Source organism: Eumetopias jubatus, unplaced genomic scaffold, assembly GCF_037043125.1.
Source record: "Eumetopias jubatus isolate StellerSeaLion01/CBP00866 unplaced genomic scaffold, mEumJub1_p1.0 scaffold_7, whole genome shotgun sequence".
Taxonomy (NCBI): domain Eukaryota; kingdom Metazoa; phylum Chordata; class Mammalia; order Carnivora; family Otariidae; genus Eumetopias; species Eumetopias jubatus.
This window is the reverse complement of record NW_028274813.1, coordinates 14,351,943-14,366,575: the sequence shown is the minus strand read 5'-3', so window position 1 is coordinate 14,366,575 and position 14,633 is coordinate 14,351,943. Positions and strand designations below refer to the sequence as shown.

Below are 14,633 nucleotides of genomic sequence, written 5' to 3'. Positions count from 1 at the left end.
AAAAACAACACTGGAAGAGAGCTAGGTGTGGGCAGGATTTGCTGGGCTATCCCAGAATGAAGCAGGGCACTTGGGTCCCCATCCCTGACCATGGCCCCAGTTTCAGCCTTGGGACCCTTACTGAATTCTGGCTTTCAGAGCTCTCAGCATCGACTTACAACTCACGTTCTTGGCTTATGCTCCCTTCCCTTCAACTTCCCAACTCTGAATCCGGCCTTGTGAATCACCAAGGTCCTGACCTCACACAGCCTCTGGTTTATCCCTGAGGCCTTGTCAAGCCACACCTGCCAGGCAGAGCTTGGCAGGGAGAGGGGCAGGTGTGTAAGGGAAGAGTAAATAATCAGGTAGACAGGTGGAGGCCAGATGTGGACAGGCCTGAAGAAGCAGACAAGGCCAGCCCGGAAACAGCCAAGCCAGGGGTGGGCCAACAGTGACCAGTGTCCCTGAAGGAAGCTTCCAGCCAAGGCTCCTCTGTAACAGGGCAGGTGGGATCTCCCCAAGGAAACCTTCAGGGACCCAGGCTCTGAGGGGTAAGCTGACTCTGGCCGGGACAGAGGATCAGGGTCCTCTGACCCCTGTCTGCCCCACACAGCCAGAGACCTCACTGCCCAGGCTCACGCTGGGCTCGTTCCCACCTTCCTATCCAGGCACCATGTTGCTCCTCGCCCCTCAGCCTGGCCAAAAGATCCACAGCAAAAAAAAAAAAAAAAAAAAGCCCCCCAGAGGCCCTCCCTCTTCCATGAGTTATTTCAATTATTTCAATCCTAATCCTCAAAGTCTCCCAATTCCCTGAACCAGAGAGCTACCATTAATTAGTACGCAGCCCTGGCCCTAAGCTGAACACCACCATCTGCCATTTCCTTGAGTCATGGATCTTCGGCTAAGCCGTAACTCTATAAGGACAGATCCATGTCTTACATATTTTTTTTAATTCCCATCTGCCCCAAGAACACGTAACAGATACTCAGTAATACTTACTGAATTCAATTAAAAGGTACAAGATTAGAAAGATTAATATAATTCAAGTAAAACATGGTATTATGGGAAAGAAACTGATCTAGAGGAACCACGGGTAGAAGGTAGTTTCTAGATGAAAATTCCCAGCAGAATTCCTGTTGCTTTGTGTGCCTAGGACACACACCAAAATTTTAAATAACAGTGCAATCTCCCTGAGGTGTAGGGGAGCAGGGGAAGGCAGAGCCTGATTACCTGAGTCAGAATGGGTCCAGGAAACCAAGGTCAACATTGCTCCGGTCACAGAAAGGACAGACAGGCCTCTATCATCACAAGAACGCTGGTCTTCTAGGAGATGATGCTTCTAGTGACTAGTGGAGAGGAGCAGAAGGAAGTCAGGATTAGAGTGGGGGAGGAGAGAGGACCCTCTCAAACACAATGGATGTCATCTCTGGCCTGACTCTAAAAGATGCAACACTTCAGGGGGGAAAAAGAATCAACTGCAACAGTTACCTCTTATTTCTTGGAAAGTTATGGAAGCACTGGGTCTTTCCGGATGGCGTGTTCTTGAAACTGCCTCACGGGACATAAAAGGACCCAGAAATTTGAAAATACACACCACAGATATCATGAGATTATCTTACTTTACTACAGTGGTCATTGTGACATTGGTGAGACCTTTTTACTTCTCTCCGGCTGCCACTGAAACACTTGTCTACACAAAGGAAAACCATCAGAGCACCAGCGAGCATTCAAGGCCAGCATTCCAGCCCGTGGACCAGGCTGGATCCGCTGGGTTGACCAGGTTCACAGGCTGCAAAGTCAATGAGGCTCTCTTCTGTTGCTACCAAATAAAATTACTCTGGCTTTACTCCTGACGGGAAAGATCCCATCAGGCTCAAGCTCGCTAAATATTTGGCTACAAATTACTGGGCCACAGTTAACCAATAACCTTGCAAAATAGAAAAGTTGGTACAGGAGATTGATTGTATAATAATTTCTGATGGAAGATTATTTTTTTAGCCTACGCCTCAAAGAAGGCAAATTAATAGACTCTCTCATGAAAAGAATGATGTTATCTTATGAACTTCAGTGTAGAGAACATCAGGAAATAAATTCATTAGCTTGGTGATCCTCAAACTCTGGTCCCTGGAACAGCATCAGAACATGGACCTGAGAGTTTGTTCGAAATACGAATTCTTGGCCCCCACCCAAGATCTACTGAATCTGAATATTTGGAGGTGGGGCCCAGCGACTTGTTTTAACAAGCCCTCCAAGTAATTCTGATATGCCTTTGATTATTAATTTATCCACCCATTCAAAGACATTCTGTCCTTGTCAAATAAAATGACGCCACTCTACTGGGCGTTAAGCTTTAACTACAGGCAAAGCAACGAACTGAGGATTGGGGAGGGAACTGGAGTGAGAGATAGAGGATGACAAAATCCCTGCCTTTAAGAGATAGATTGTCCCTGGGACACCTGGGTGCCTTGGGAGGTTAAGACTCTTGATTTTGGCTCCGGTCATGATCTCAGAGTCATGCAATGGTGCCCTGCGCTCAGCAGGGAGTCTGCTTCTCCCTCTCCCTCTGCCCCTCCCCCGTCCGTGCCTGCGTGCGCGCGCTCTCTTCTCTCAAATAAATAAATACATCTTAAAAAAAGAAAAAGAAAAGTATCATCCACTATGGGAGACAAGACACATATGCAGGCAACTCAAATACAGACAGTGTGATTTCCTTTAATAAACTGCTAGCGGGTTTCTGAGGAGACATTTGTTTCTGGCTGGGGTGGCAAGAGCAGGGAAGGGAAAGCATCAAGACCACCACAGTAATAATGGGCCTTGAGATCCGGACAGGATTTTGACAGGTGAGAACAGGCCAAAACCGAAGCAAAGGCCCTGAGGCGAGGAAGCGTGAGGGCCCATTCGGTTGCGTGGAGCAACCAGGTCTGGCTGAGACGTGAGACATGTGAAGGCAGTCTGGGTGAGACAAGGTGACTGCCAAGTTCAGACAGGTAAATGCTAGGGGCCTGTGGCTTCTCTTTCTTGTGTGAGGACCACCCCGCGGCACCCGCTGCTTATGTTTAGAAATTGATGTCTGATAAACTAAGTGACTCAAAGATTTCTAAAGCCAGTTTGCTTTTCTGTACTTTTTTTTTTATTATTATTACTACACTTTCTAGAGGGGTGCACCTCAGCTGCTTCAAGAATTAACCACTGGGCGCCTGGGTGGCTCAGTCGTCAGGCGTCTGCCTCCGGCTCAGGTCATGATCCCAGGGTCCTGGGATCGAGCCCCGCATCGGGCTCCCTGCTCCGCGGGAAGCCTGCTTCTCCCTCCCCCACTCCTCCTGCTTGTGTTCCCTCTCTCGCTGTGTCTCTCTCTGTCAAATACATAAATAAAATCTTAAAAAAAAAAAAAAGAATTAACCACTGAAGTTCTGCCCAGGAGGAAGACACAAAAGAAAATTTTAAAGTAGGCACAAGAATCTAGATGTCACAGTAGCCTCAGGCCATTCTGCAAAGGGGCAAAATGTTACCATACTTAAGAAGCCCCTGAAGACATCTGTGGTTTTAGTTTTATAAAATAATTCATGTGGATAGTGGTGTGTGCCCTAATCACAGGAAAAAAGTTAAGCCAGGGGTGGGGAGAGGAAAGAAAGGGGTGAAAGGGTCAAAAGGTACAGACTTCCAGTATGAAATAAACAAGTCATGGGAAGGTGATGCACAGCATGGGGCCTATAGTTCATAATACTATATTGCATATTTGAAAGTTGCTAAGAGAACAGATACGAAAAGTTCTCATCAGAAGAAAAAAAAATTTTTGTAACTATGGAAGGTGATGGATACTAACTAGACTTATACTGTGATGATCATTTTACAATGTACACAAATATTGAAACACTATGTTGTACATCGGACACTAATATAATGCTTTATGTCAATTATACCTCAATTTAAACAAAACATATATTAAAAAAAAGTTAAACCATCACTCAACATCTCCAATTAGAGGAAAAGAAAAACTTTTCACGATCAAGAAGGTATGGCTTTGGGGCGCCTGGGTGGCTCAGTTGGTTAAGCGACTGCCTTCGGCTCAGGTCATGATCCTGGAGTCCCGGGATCGAGTCCCACATCGGGCTCCCTGCTCGGCAGGGAGTCTGCTTCTCCCTCTGACCCTCTTCCCTCTCGTGCTCTCTATCTCTCATTCTCTCTCTCTCAAATAAATAAATAAATAAATAAATAAATCTTAAAAAAAAAAAAGAAGGTATGGCTTTTGCCTCTAGAAAGCTGGTATAAATAGAATGCTTTAGTTCCTGATGCCGCTGGGTGAGTGACGGGATACTAAAACGTTCTGACATCATACGAGACTCTGGCAGAAATGAAGCAGGGTTCAGAATCAGCGATACCTGGTTGCTCATCCCACTTCTGCCATTTAGCCCTCTGAGTCATTGTGAGTAAGGGACTCAACCCTCGAAACCTCAGTGCTTCAGTGATCGAGAATTAGAGGCACTGACTAGCCCCACCTTCACCCAAATTTAAAGAAGAGACAAGAAGTGGCTATGACAATTACAAAGTGCAATGCTACCGTAAGGTACAGAATTATCCTGCTCATCGAGACATGTGGGTACGAATTAATACTTATTGTATTGGCCTTTGAAAGTATAAAAGCAAAATGTTTTCTATGCCTTTGAGGCTCACCTTTTAAATATCTGCAGATACAGCAGTCCTGAGCAGTAAACTTGGCATCAACCAAACCATTCTCCCAAGAAACACTTCAAGGTAAATTTTTCACTCGTGATTTTTTTTTAAATTTTATTCCTCTGACCACGATAGAGCGTCCAGTTATCTTTCAGCAGCTCCTGGTGAGCACAACTCAGTCTTCAGCAACACTGACATATACGATGGCAGTAATTTATCATCTCTGCAGGAGTTTAGTCCCAGATGGACCATTTACTAATTTATTTCCATATGTAACTGGCAGAGAGATTAATCAGGCTTCCAACTTGGAAATCTGAATTGTGCTTTATTCCTTTAACAGGCTAACTCTGGACAAGAGGAAGTACACGTTTACACCGAAAGCCAAGAGTTTCTCTGAAAAAGCCTGTCAACCTCAGACACAGGCCTTTAAAAACACACACACACACACACACACACACACACACACACACACACGCACACAGCTTGCTCCTTATGTCAACTTGGAGGGCGGGCTCTTTCTTTAGCTACCCTCTTCCCAGAGGGGCGGGTCTGACAGGACTGCAGGCAGGAGGGAGCCCAGAGACGGAATGCCAAATCAGCTCCAGTAGCAGCCACGTTCCCTGCCCCTCCCTGTGTGCAAGCTCGGGGGCTCGTATTTCTGAAACTGAGGAGATCTTTTTGCCACGGTACTGCACCCAGCTGGCCCGGCTCTGTGGTGCCCAAGCACTGGAAAGTATGTGCTTTCTTTTTTCCACTCTTTGTAAGGGTCTGAACTTGACCGAGTTCAGCAGCTGCTGTGTCCTCAGCAAGGCAATAGCTAATGAATTGTTAGCACCGCTCCCAGGGCCCCTGAGTTAGACGGGAGTCCACTTTTGTTTTTAATTCTATCCCAATGATATCAGCCTTTAGCAAAGACTGGGTAACAGGATTGTTGTCCGATGATGGCGTTTAAATAGAGAAAGCCGGCCAATCCCAAAACAGGGCAGAAAGCATGAGCTGACGGGCGATGTCTTAAGTGAAACTCAAGGCCACGGCCAGGAAGGTTCAGTACACAGGACCATGTAGAGAGATTATTGGCTGGATCCACACGCCTGGGTCACTAACCAACCATGTGGCTTTGGAAAAGTCCGTTACAGTTCAGACTTACAGTTCTCTCCTCTGTAATAGGAGTTCAGCTCCCCAAGGTTCTTTCTGGCTGTAAAATCTTGTGATTCCCTAAATATGAAAAAAAGAAATCAGCCATTCGCTTGGTTTCTGTGTTTAGATGATGCCAAACAGCCAGAAGTTTGGAAGCATCTGAAAGAGGCTGAACTGGTCCAGATGCTGGATGCTGTGACAGACACAGCCTTAGGAGCCTCAGTAACCCACAGATTGTCTCTGAGCAGAGAACATGATCACTGGAGATGATTCAACAACGTATAGCTTTATGAGGTTTTTAGGATTCAATGAAATATGACAGCTTGACATACTGTTCTAGGTATGGCAAAAGCTACAAAAGCCTACGAGTCATGATGCTGTCATTAACACACTTACATCTCAGTTACGGACAGACACGACTCATCTTAATATTGTGGAATAAGTGCTATAATTGCAGATGAAGAAACTGTTATGGGAACATGAAGGAGGGAGAAATCATCCCACTGAGGGCGAGAGGGAGAATTCTTTAAGGTTTTATGGAAGAACTGGCATCAAAGCTGGAAAGACGGGAGTAAAGGCATCCGGGCAGAGGCAGTGGCCAGAGCAAAAGCCCAGAAGCTTCCTGACATGGCCAAGACATGGATTTAGTACCCTAGGGCAGCACCATGAGATGCTCAAGGAAGAGGAGATCTAGACAGTGAGGGGGCTGAAGAGAGACGGTTGGGGAAAACCCTAGATGCCAGCCCACAGCATGGCTTCTACCTCGTGATCGCCAAGAACCTTCAGAAGTTTCTGGGCCATGGACACTCCAAATGAGCTATGCTGCAGGAAGTGTATCCTGGCAAATTCCTGACCATTTAAGACTGGTAATAAGATCAGTCTGTACCTTCATTTTTCTCTTATTCATTCCGTGCTGCCACTATTTGGGAATCCCTCACATTTATTTTTTTCCAAATCAATTTCCTGGCCCTTCAAATGGAAGGAATTGAGTTTCCTACCAGCCCTGCCAGGATTCTACATTCAAATGACTGGTTTGGCCCAGGGCTCTACATCTAGGTTCATGTGTTTTTCTAGTCTTAAAAAAGGAGCTAAAATGACACGGTATAGACCGGTGGGCTTGTTGTTGTTGTTTTCTGTTTGTTTGTTTGTTTGTTTTTGCTTTACACTGGACAGTATTTCTGGATGATAAAAAAGAAGAAAAAAACCCCAAACATCTCGAGTGATGGAAGGGCTTGCTCTAGTGCTCCCGAACAGACAAAAGTGGAGTTAGTCACCCCAAGGAGTGCATTGACAATTTTTTGATTTCTGGTTTCAGAGCCCAAGGGTAATAAACCCAAAGTTACCAGGGCCCCTCAGGTGTAAGAGCAGAAAATCATGTAAACACTCATACCAACGGTGTCTGGTTCCTCTGCCTGGGGGCGGGGAGGAGGGGTGCAGGTATAGGTGGCTTTCTGCGACTGTCACCGAGAGAAGCTGCCCGTCACCATACACAGGGCACGGGGAGGGGCTCTGCAAACCTGCCCTCCCGTCAGCCCCGAAAATGGGCCAGTGTCTCACGACGAAAACAGAAATGAGTGTGGCATCAGGAGGAGGGGCTCGTCCTCTGAGAAAGGAGCTGCCTTGGGCATGAGTCACCAAAACGCTAATTCCCCATAGAAAACACAAACTGTCCCTACCCATCCCTGGGTGGCTCAGACTACAGACAGGCAATAAATGGGAGGCTTCAACATTAGTTTCATTTTGGATCACCTTATTTAGAAAGGCAAGTCGTATCTATTCACTGGGGTGTTGAATATTCCAGGGTTCGAGTCCCTGATTTATAATTCAAAATCTGTCGCAGCCCTCTGCATACCCAGGTGTTCTGGAAGCTCCAGAGTGCACAACCCCCTCCCCGCTCCAATAGGTGTTCTCTTAACATCTAATCAAATAATTACTGCAAAGAGCAACATGCGGTAGGTGCCTAAGATAGTTTCCTGTGCACATAAAACACAGTCTCATACATACTGAAAGAGTTGCATATCTCATGCCACTTTTTGTAAAAGTCCACCTATGGTCAGAAAATGAATCCTCCTCAAATGAATAGATTAGCTTAAATTACCATGCCATTTTACATTCTCTTCACTGACATGAATAATAAAACTATAAGGTAAATGTAGCTTAAACTGAATAATGGGCAGAAATAAAAATATTTTGACATTAAAAACTCAGTATAAATTGAACTACAACATACTTGAAAGCTCCCACAATCATAACGTGCACATTGAAATCCATTAACCCAATACCTAGGCTGCTATTCAAAAGCCGGGGTCTAACACGTAAATAAATACATATTTGAACACTTCTCCTAAATTACCATATGATCTGATTGCAAAGTCACACACTTACAAAGTCTATCATCTTTACTGGGTTGCTCTCTAACCAACACTCAAGTCTTATCAGGCTACAATGTGGCAGCAGGATATAAACACAGAGACCAGCAAATGGTACCAAAAAGTAGCAGCAAATGTCAAAGACAAACCAGGGTCATCCCCGGGAGAAGAGAGATATTTACATAAGCATTCAGCAAAGACAATGGAGCCCCAAATTCCCTTTAACTGCACACCTAATCAATCTCTCTGCTCCACACCTGATCATTTTTATGTAAAAGCAATTTCTACAACGATACATTCAAAGACCTTAGTTGCCATAAACTCAGCAGCAGTTAAAAGATTCTGTTGCACATTAGATTTGCTTTAAGACTCAGCTATTTTCAACCAAAGCTTTCATTCCTTACCCATCACTACCCCCTCCAAAAAATTAGCTTCACTGACAATATCCTTCTTAAATATGTCATCTGCCAAGGCCATTTTCTTACCTTTGTAACTCACTCACATTTGTTTCATTTGATATTTACCCAAGCAAGGACAATTGTTTAACTGGAATCTTGCAACTTTCAACTTTGCCCAGATTCTGCTGTCGTGAGGCAGGGGAATGTCGAAACCCCCGACACATGGTTCAGAGGAGCTAATATGCATCTGAATCAGAGCTATATTTTAAATTCTTTTACACTTACTTAATATAGTGCGAGCTGCCTGTCCACTGATGCGATATCAGAAACCTGCAAGCTACTATTTCTGCAACTGTGTCACTGTAGATAGTCTGAAACATGTACGTAGCTGTTGCCATGGAAACAAACACAGCTAGGGTAGAGTGCCACGCTGTGTTAATTCCTTCACCCATGAACCCCAGGGGAATGCTAACATTCATCTTCTTTCTCCTTTCGTCTCACACTGCTTTAATATTTTTTAGCATTATCAAATGATGTACTAAATACATACGGTACACCTGAAAATACGGATGGCTGAAATGAGCTGTGTGCCAACCTAGCCTGCTGGGTAGCTGCTTAAGGTAGTACGGCGATGCAATGGATCCTCTAACTTCTCCTGGGAGAAATAGACAACTTTGTTTCTTTCTTTCAAAACGGTGTGGGTAGGACAAAAAAAGGTGAACATCTTGTCTCACCCAAGCAGAAGTTATCATGGAATGGCACCAGAATAAAGATGCTACCAGAAATGTGCCTTAGCAGTCCCGTGAAAGGCAGAGGGAGGTCTTGCAAAGTTTCTGAAGTGGATCCAAGCTAAGAGTTGTTCTTCCTTCTAACTAGAGCTGCATTAGCAGGCTGTAAATCCAATAGCTTTAATTAGGCAAAAGCATAAACCCTCAACAAGGGCTTCATCTGTCCCTGCTTGGTCTTTGTTCCTAAGCCCATGGAAGAAGGTATTAGAATGAGTGAATGAATGACTAACAAGATGGAAATCTGCCATCATTCAGAAAGAAATGCGATTTTCCTGGAATCTGAACATTCTCTTATTTGCTGCAAGTTCAAATCGCTGCCCTCATCAAATGTTTGGACCAGTGGCGAGAAGTCAAATATTCTATTATACCTAAGAGGCAAAATGTATAGATATTGGCACATCAGGCCACCTTCCCATTATTCAAACCAGGATGCCACTTTAAACGTTGAGGTTACTCATGGCAGCAGACAAAAGTAAGCTGTTCAAAATCTTAATTACATCCTATCCCTTGGGCTAGTTAATAATATTCAATCTAGATGAAAATGGCCACACTTTAGATTTGCATGCTGATGTGCTTCACTTGAATACAATTTTCGCACTAAACAATCAACTGTAGGCTTTAAAAGTGCAGATCCGTGACTCTGAACTGGCATGTTTTAAAGAAACCACTAATTTATTTGTGGGGATTATGGCAAAATCACCCTACAAAAGATAAGCAAAATTTTCCTATCATTTTCCCAAATTGAATCATTCTTGGCTACATACTATGATAATAATAATCAACTCATCCCTAAGATAAAGCAAAACCGAAAACAGATATATACACCTTAGTAGGGAAAGGGAAGTCACTTTTTAAAAGCATCTCAAGATGATGTGAGGGTCAGTATAAAGCCTAGCCTTTGAGTATTAGCCGGGCAGCTAGAGATTACCTTGTAACTTATCATGAGCAGTACTTACAAACTTAAGGAGCAGGGCCACAGCAAGAAAACAGGTGTTGCTTACATTTACTTTGCACTTCCGAATCGACATTTGTTGGGAACTGACAAGCATTTTCACATAGCTCATCCCATTTGACTATGACGAGATTATACTATGAATTAGTTGGGCGTCACCAACCTCATCTCTCATTAGAGAGCACAGAGGTTCCCAAAGTCAGTGACTGGCCCAAGGTCACACATCAAAGTGGCAGAATCCCACCTTCTATTACCCGATCTAATGGTTTCTCCACGTGTCACACTGTGCCTGGGTGCGCTCGCAAATGTAGTTGGTTGTAAAGGGCTTAAAGTAACTGGAGTAACAACACTTACAAATAGAAAGATAGACAGAAAGACAGAAACAAACAATTGGTTCTCCTTCTCTGGACTAATACACCACCCTACGGAAGTAAGCTGTTCCAGACTTAGAGCCACCAGATAACTGAAGGTGGATTTCATCCTGATTTGGGCTAATCACAAATTCCTACCCTCGTTACCTGGATATCAAGAATTAACATGCTACATATTATGGGGAAAGAGGACTTCCTAGAAGTGAAATTTTTCCAGACCACCGAATTGTTCTAGTTTGACCAGGGGGATGTCCATGAAGCAGAAGGCATCCTATGGGCAGTGTTCTGGGGAGTTCTCTTACGGAGGGCAGGGGGGAACTAGGTACCTTCCAGGGGATGCTCCAATTCAAGGATACGATTCGGTTCCTTTTGATGAAAACATTTCTAAATTGGATTGTATAACAAAACAATGAATTGGGCAAAGTACATAGCATGTGACTTAGCCTGTTATAAATATTTGTCGTGACGTGACTGGCATCACACACGTGATAATACACAGGTGCTCTCAGAAGCCATAGATTCCCCAGGCAGGCGGGGGAGGGGGAGGTCACCCGCACAGGAAAAGGCCCCACACTCCTGTGATTTGCTAATCCCTATATTTACATTTTAATTCTCTTTGGCCTCTGCTCCCTGCTCCTGGCTGTCAGGGTATCAGCTGGCCTTCTCACCACGCAGAGTGGCCTGGCTCTCGCTGTTCTCTCCCTGTTTGATTCACATCTAATATGCCAGGGGCTGGGAAACCAAATAAGGGAGCTGATTAGAATTTTGTCTGAAATAAAATGAATACAGGCCTGAGAGACTGTCCCTGAGCACAAAAGTGTCAACTTTTGGATGCCATTGACTCCAGGTCAATTAGCCTAAAGCCAGTCACCTAATGAACAATTTGCCTATAATTTGAAAACTTTTTGAGTGCTTTGACATGGGAATGTCCTTTCCTTTGGCCATCTCTTTGGCATGATGAGGTTTATAAATCGAGCCTTCTTGGGGGCACACCCAGCTTGTTTTTAAATTTCAGTTTACACTTAATTTTTTCATTTTCAAATTAAATAATTTTTTGAGATACTAGCGATGAATGCAAAACACTCAAAATGGAATTGAATTTCTGGTGAACTGATTATTAGGCAAATCAATATGAGTACTTGTTTTAGGGGAATTTTCACTTCCAAATTTTATTTTATTTTTTAGAATGCAAAATCCATCCAAGGAAATGTGCGGTTCAATCAGGCAGGATGCACAAACGGACTTTCGCACGCTACCTTGGCCTTTTTTCCTTATTGGCTTTGCTTTTTCCACCGTGAATTTAACTTATGGCCCGAATCTCACTCAGAGCAGGGCTCACCTTCCCGCTCACTCCGGGCAACTCCGACGTGTGTTTGGAAGCAGTCGGCACAAGAGCGTAAGAGACACCTGTGATCTTTTGCACCAGATCCACACATGGACTGCAGAAGTCTGAGAATCACTCACCTGACAACCCAGTTCTTAATGCAAGGGGTCAAAAGGCCCAAGGTCAAGGTGTATCCAGTATGACTGGCAATGATAGGACCACCACCATTCAAAAGGAGAGGCCAGCTGCCTTGCAGCACTCTGTTGCAAGGGCTCTTTGAGAGGGAAACCAAAGACCAGACTTGCCTCAAAGGCCAGCGTTGACACTTACCTGAGAGATCAGGGACGAGCTAGCGGGTGTGCTCCCATCAGGCATAATCAGGGCTGCAAAGTGGCACAGGAAGGAATTGGTCCCTGTGCCCCCCCAATATCTACCTGTGGCTCTGAAGCAAACATCGGTCCTCTGGGTGGATCCCCTAAGCCACTTAACCATTCTGCAGAAAGCAAGCATTCCAATCAGCAAGGTACCCTGGCACTGATTTGCAAGAACACCAGCCAGACTGTTCTATTTGTCATGCGGGTGGTGGGGAGTGATGGGGGCCAGCTCCTGGAGAAATTGACCAGGAAAGCTTCCATTTTATGACACTCACGTGGATGCTCAGTCAAGTTTTGGGAAGAAAATCCTCCCAGGAATGGAAATTTTTCCCTTTCATTCTGAAGTTATCATTGTGACGTTTGCTTTAAATGTCTCCAGTGGGGGACAGAACAGCTAGCCGTCCTCAGTGTGTATGAACTTGCTCTATCTCTATATGTAAGATAATCACTGAACTGAACTCATGTGCCCTCAACAGGGTTATGTCCACGACAGGACTGGACACTAATACATAGGTAGCCACTGGGGAAGCTATAAAATATATTGTTTTCCTTTTTTAATCTAAGAATGCAATGAATTACATCAATGTGCTTTACCCTAATCCTCCTTACTGAAGAAAAATGAAGTTTTTAAACTTTTTAAAAAAAGATTTAGTTATTTATTTGAGAGAGAGAGAGCACAAGCAGGGGGAGGAGCAGAGCGAGAGGGAGAAGCAGACTCCCCGCTGAGCAGGGAGCCCAATGCGGGGCTCGATCCCAGGACTCTGGGATCATGACCTGAGCCGAAGGCAGACAGACACTTAACTGACTGAGCTACCCAGGTGCCCAAAATGAAGTTTTTAATACAGTAAGTCACTAGTAATGTACATAATCAGAATGTAAACCACTTCTATTGGAAAATTTTTGGATGTGTTTTAATAGAGATCAAATCACACCAACGACTTAAATAAAAAGACGTTTGTTTATCCAAGCCTAAGATGGCAGACAATCTGATGGTGGGACCAGGGAGGGTGGGATGTAGTTAGGCAGCAGGATCGTGAAGGCAGGGACCAAGGATTTTTCTATTTTGTAGCTCTGTTATCTCCTGGTGTGTTTCCCACATATGAATGGGCAGCTCACTACCACCTTGTCCCGTCCTAGTCAGAAGCAAGTAGGAAACAGAACATGAAGGGCTTGTTCCTTTGTTTTAAAGGCAAAACCCAGATGTTATACCGGTCCCTGCCATGTTCATCTATCAGCCAGAACTTAGTCGCTTAGCCAGTGACAGTGATCAGCTAAAGCTCTGGGGTTCTATTATTGAAAAGAAATGGATACTAGTAGACAACTAGCTATGTTTCTTGTTTTTTTTTTTAAGATTTGTTTTTATTTATCAGAGAGAGAAAGAGAGCACAAGCAGGGGAAGTGTCAGGCAGAGGGAGAAGCAGGCTCCCCGCTGAGCAAGGAGCCCGATGCAGAACTCGATCTCAGGACCCCGGGATCACGACCTGAGCCGAAGGCAGACGCTTAACTAACTGAGCCACCCAGGCATCCCAAGCTGTGCTTTAAAAATGCTAAATGTATTTGTGGATACAAACATGTTTATAAACATTCATGGGAATGATAAGCACCAAATCAAGATAGGGATTATATGGGTCACGAGGGAGAGAGGAGTCCTGAGATTGGAGCATGAGGTACACAGGGGCCTGCAACAGTATTGTCAATATTTTATTTTTTTAATTTATTTTTTAAAAGATTGTATTTATCTTTTAAAATATTTTATTTATTTATTTGAGAGAGAGAGTACAGCACCCCAAGATTTTATTTACTTACTTACTCATTTACTTATTTGAAAGAGAGAGAGAGTGCTTGCGTAAGCAGGAGGAGGGGCAGAGGGGGAGGCAGGGGGAGGGGGAGAGGGAGAGAGACTCTCAAGCAGACTCTGCGCTGAGCACAGAGCCTGACACAGGGCTCAATCTCATGCCCCTGAGATTGTGACCTGAGCTGAAATCAAGAGTCAGACGCTTAATCGATTGAGCCACCCAGGTGCCCCGATGTTTTATTTATTTATTTTTAATATTTAAAGCAAATGTGGTAAAATGTTCAGATCTGCCAAAGTTGGGTGATGGATACATGGGTGTTTTAGATTTTTATATGTTAGAAATAAATCTACATCTACAAAATTATAAAATTTAGCATTATCTCAACAACCCAACTGCAGCTCAGCTCATAACTAAATTATATTTCACCAATTCTAAAATGGACATTTTTCTACATTTGAACTCTCTGAAATGAGT

General features: G+C 44.1%; 1 protein-coding gene across 6 annotated transcripts in view; it reads right to left on the bottom strand.

Moving 5' to 3' along the window:
• FOXN3 (forkhead box N3) overlaps positions 1–14,633 on the bottom strand; it is a 392,956-nt gene that overhangs the window by 278,700 nt on the left and 99,623 nt on the right. For 4 of the 6 annotated variants that reach the window (XM_028098118.2, XM_028098133.2, XM_028098140.2 and 1 more), the window contains exon 2: positions 1,210–1,325. The exons of the other annotated variants lie outside the window; for them this stretch is intronic. The gene's annotated coding sequence lies outside the window, so the exon portion shown is untranslated. The remainder of the gene's footprint in view (positions 1–1,209; positions 1,326–14,633) is intronic. 6 annotated transcript variants of the gene reach the window in all.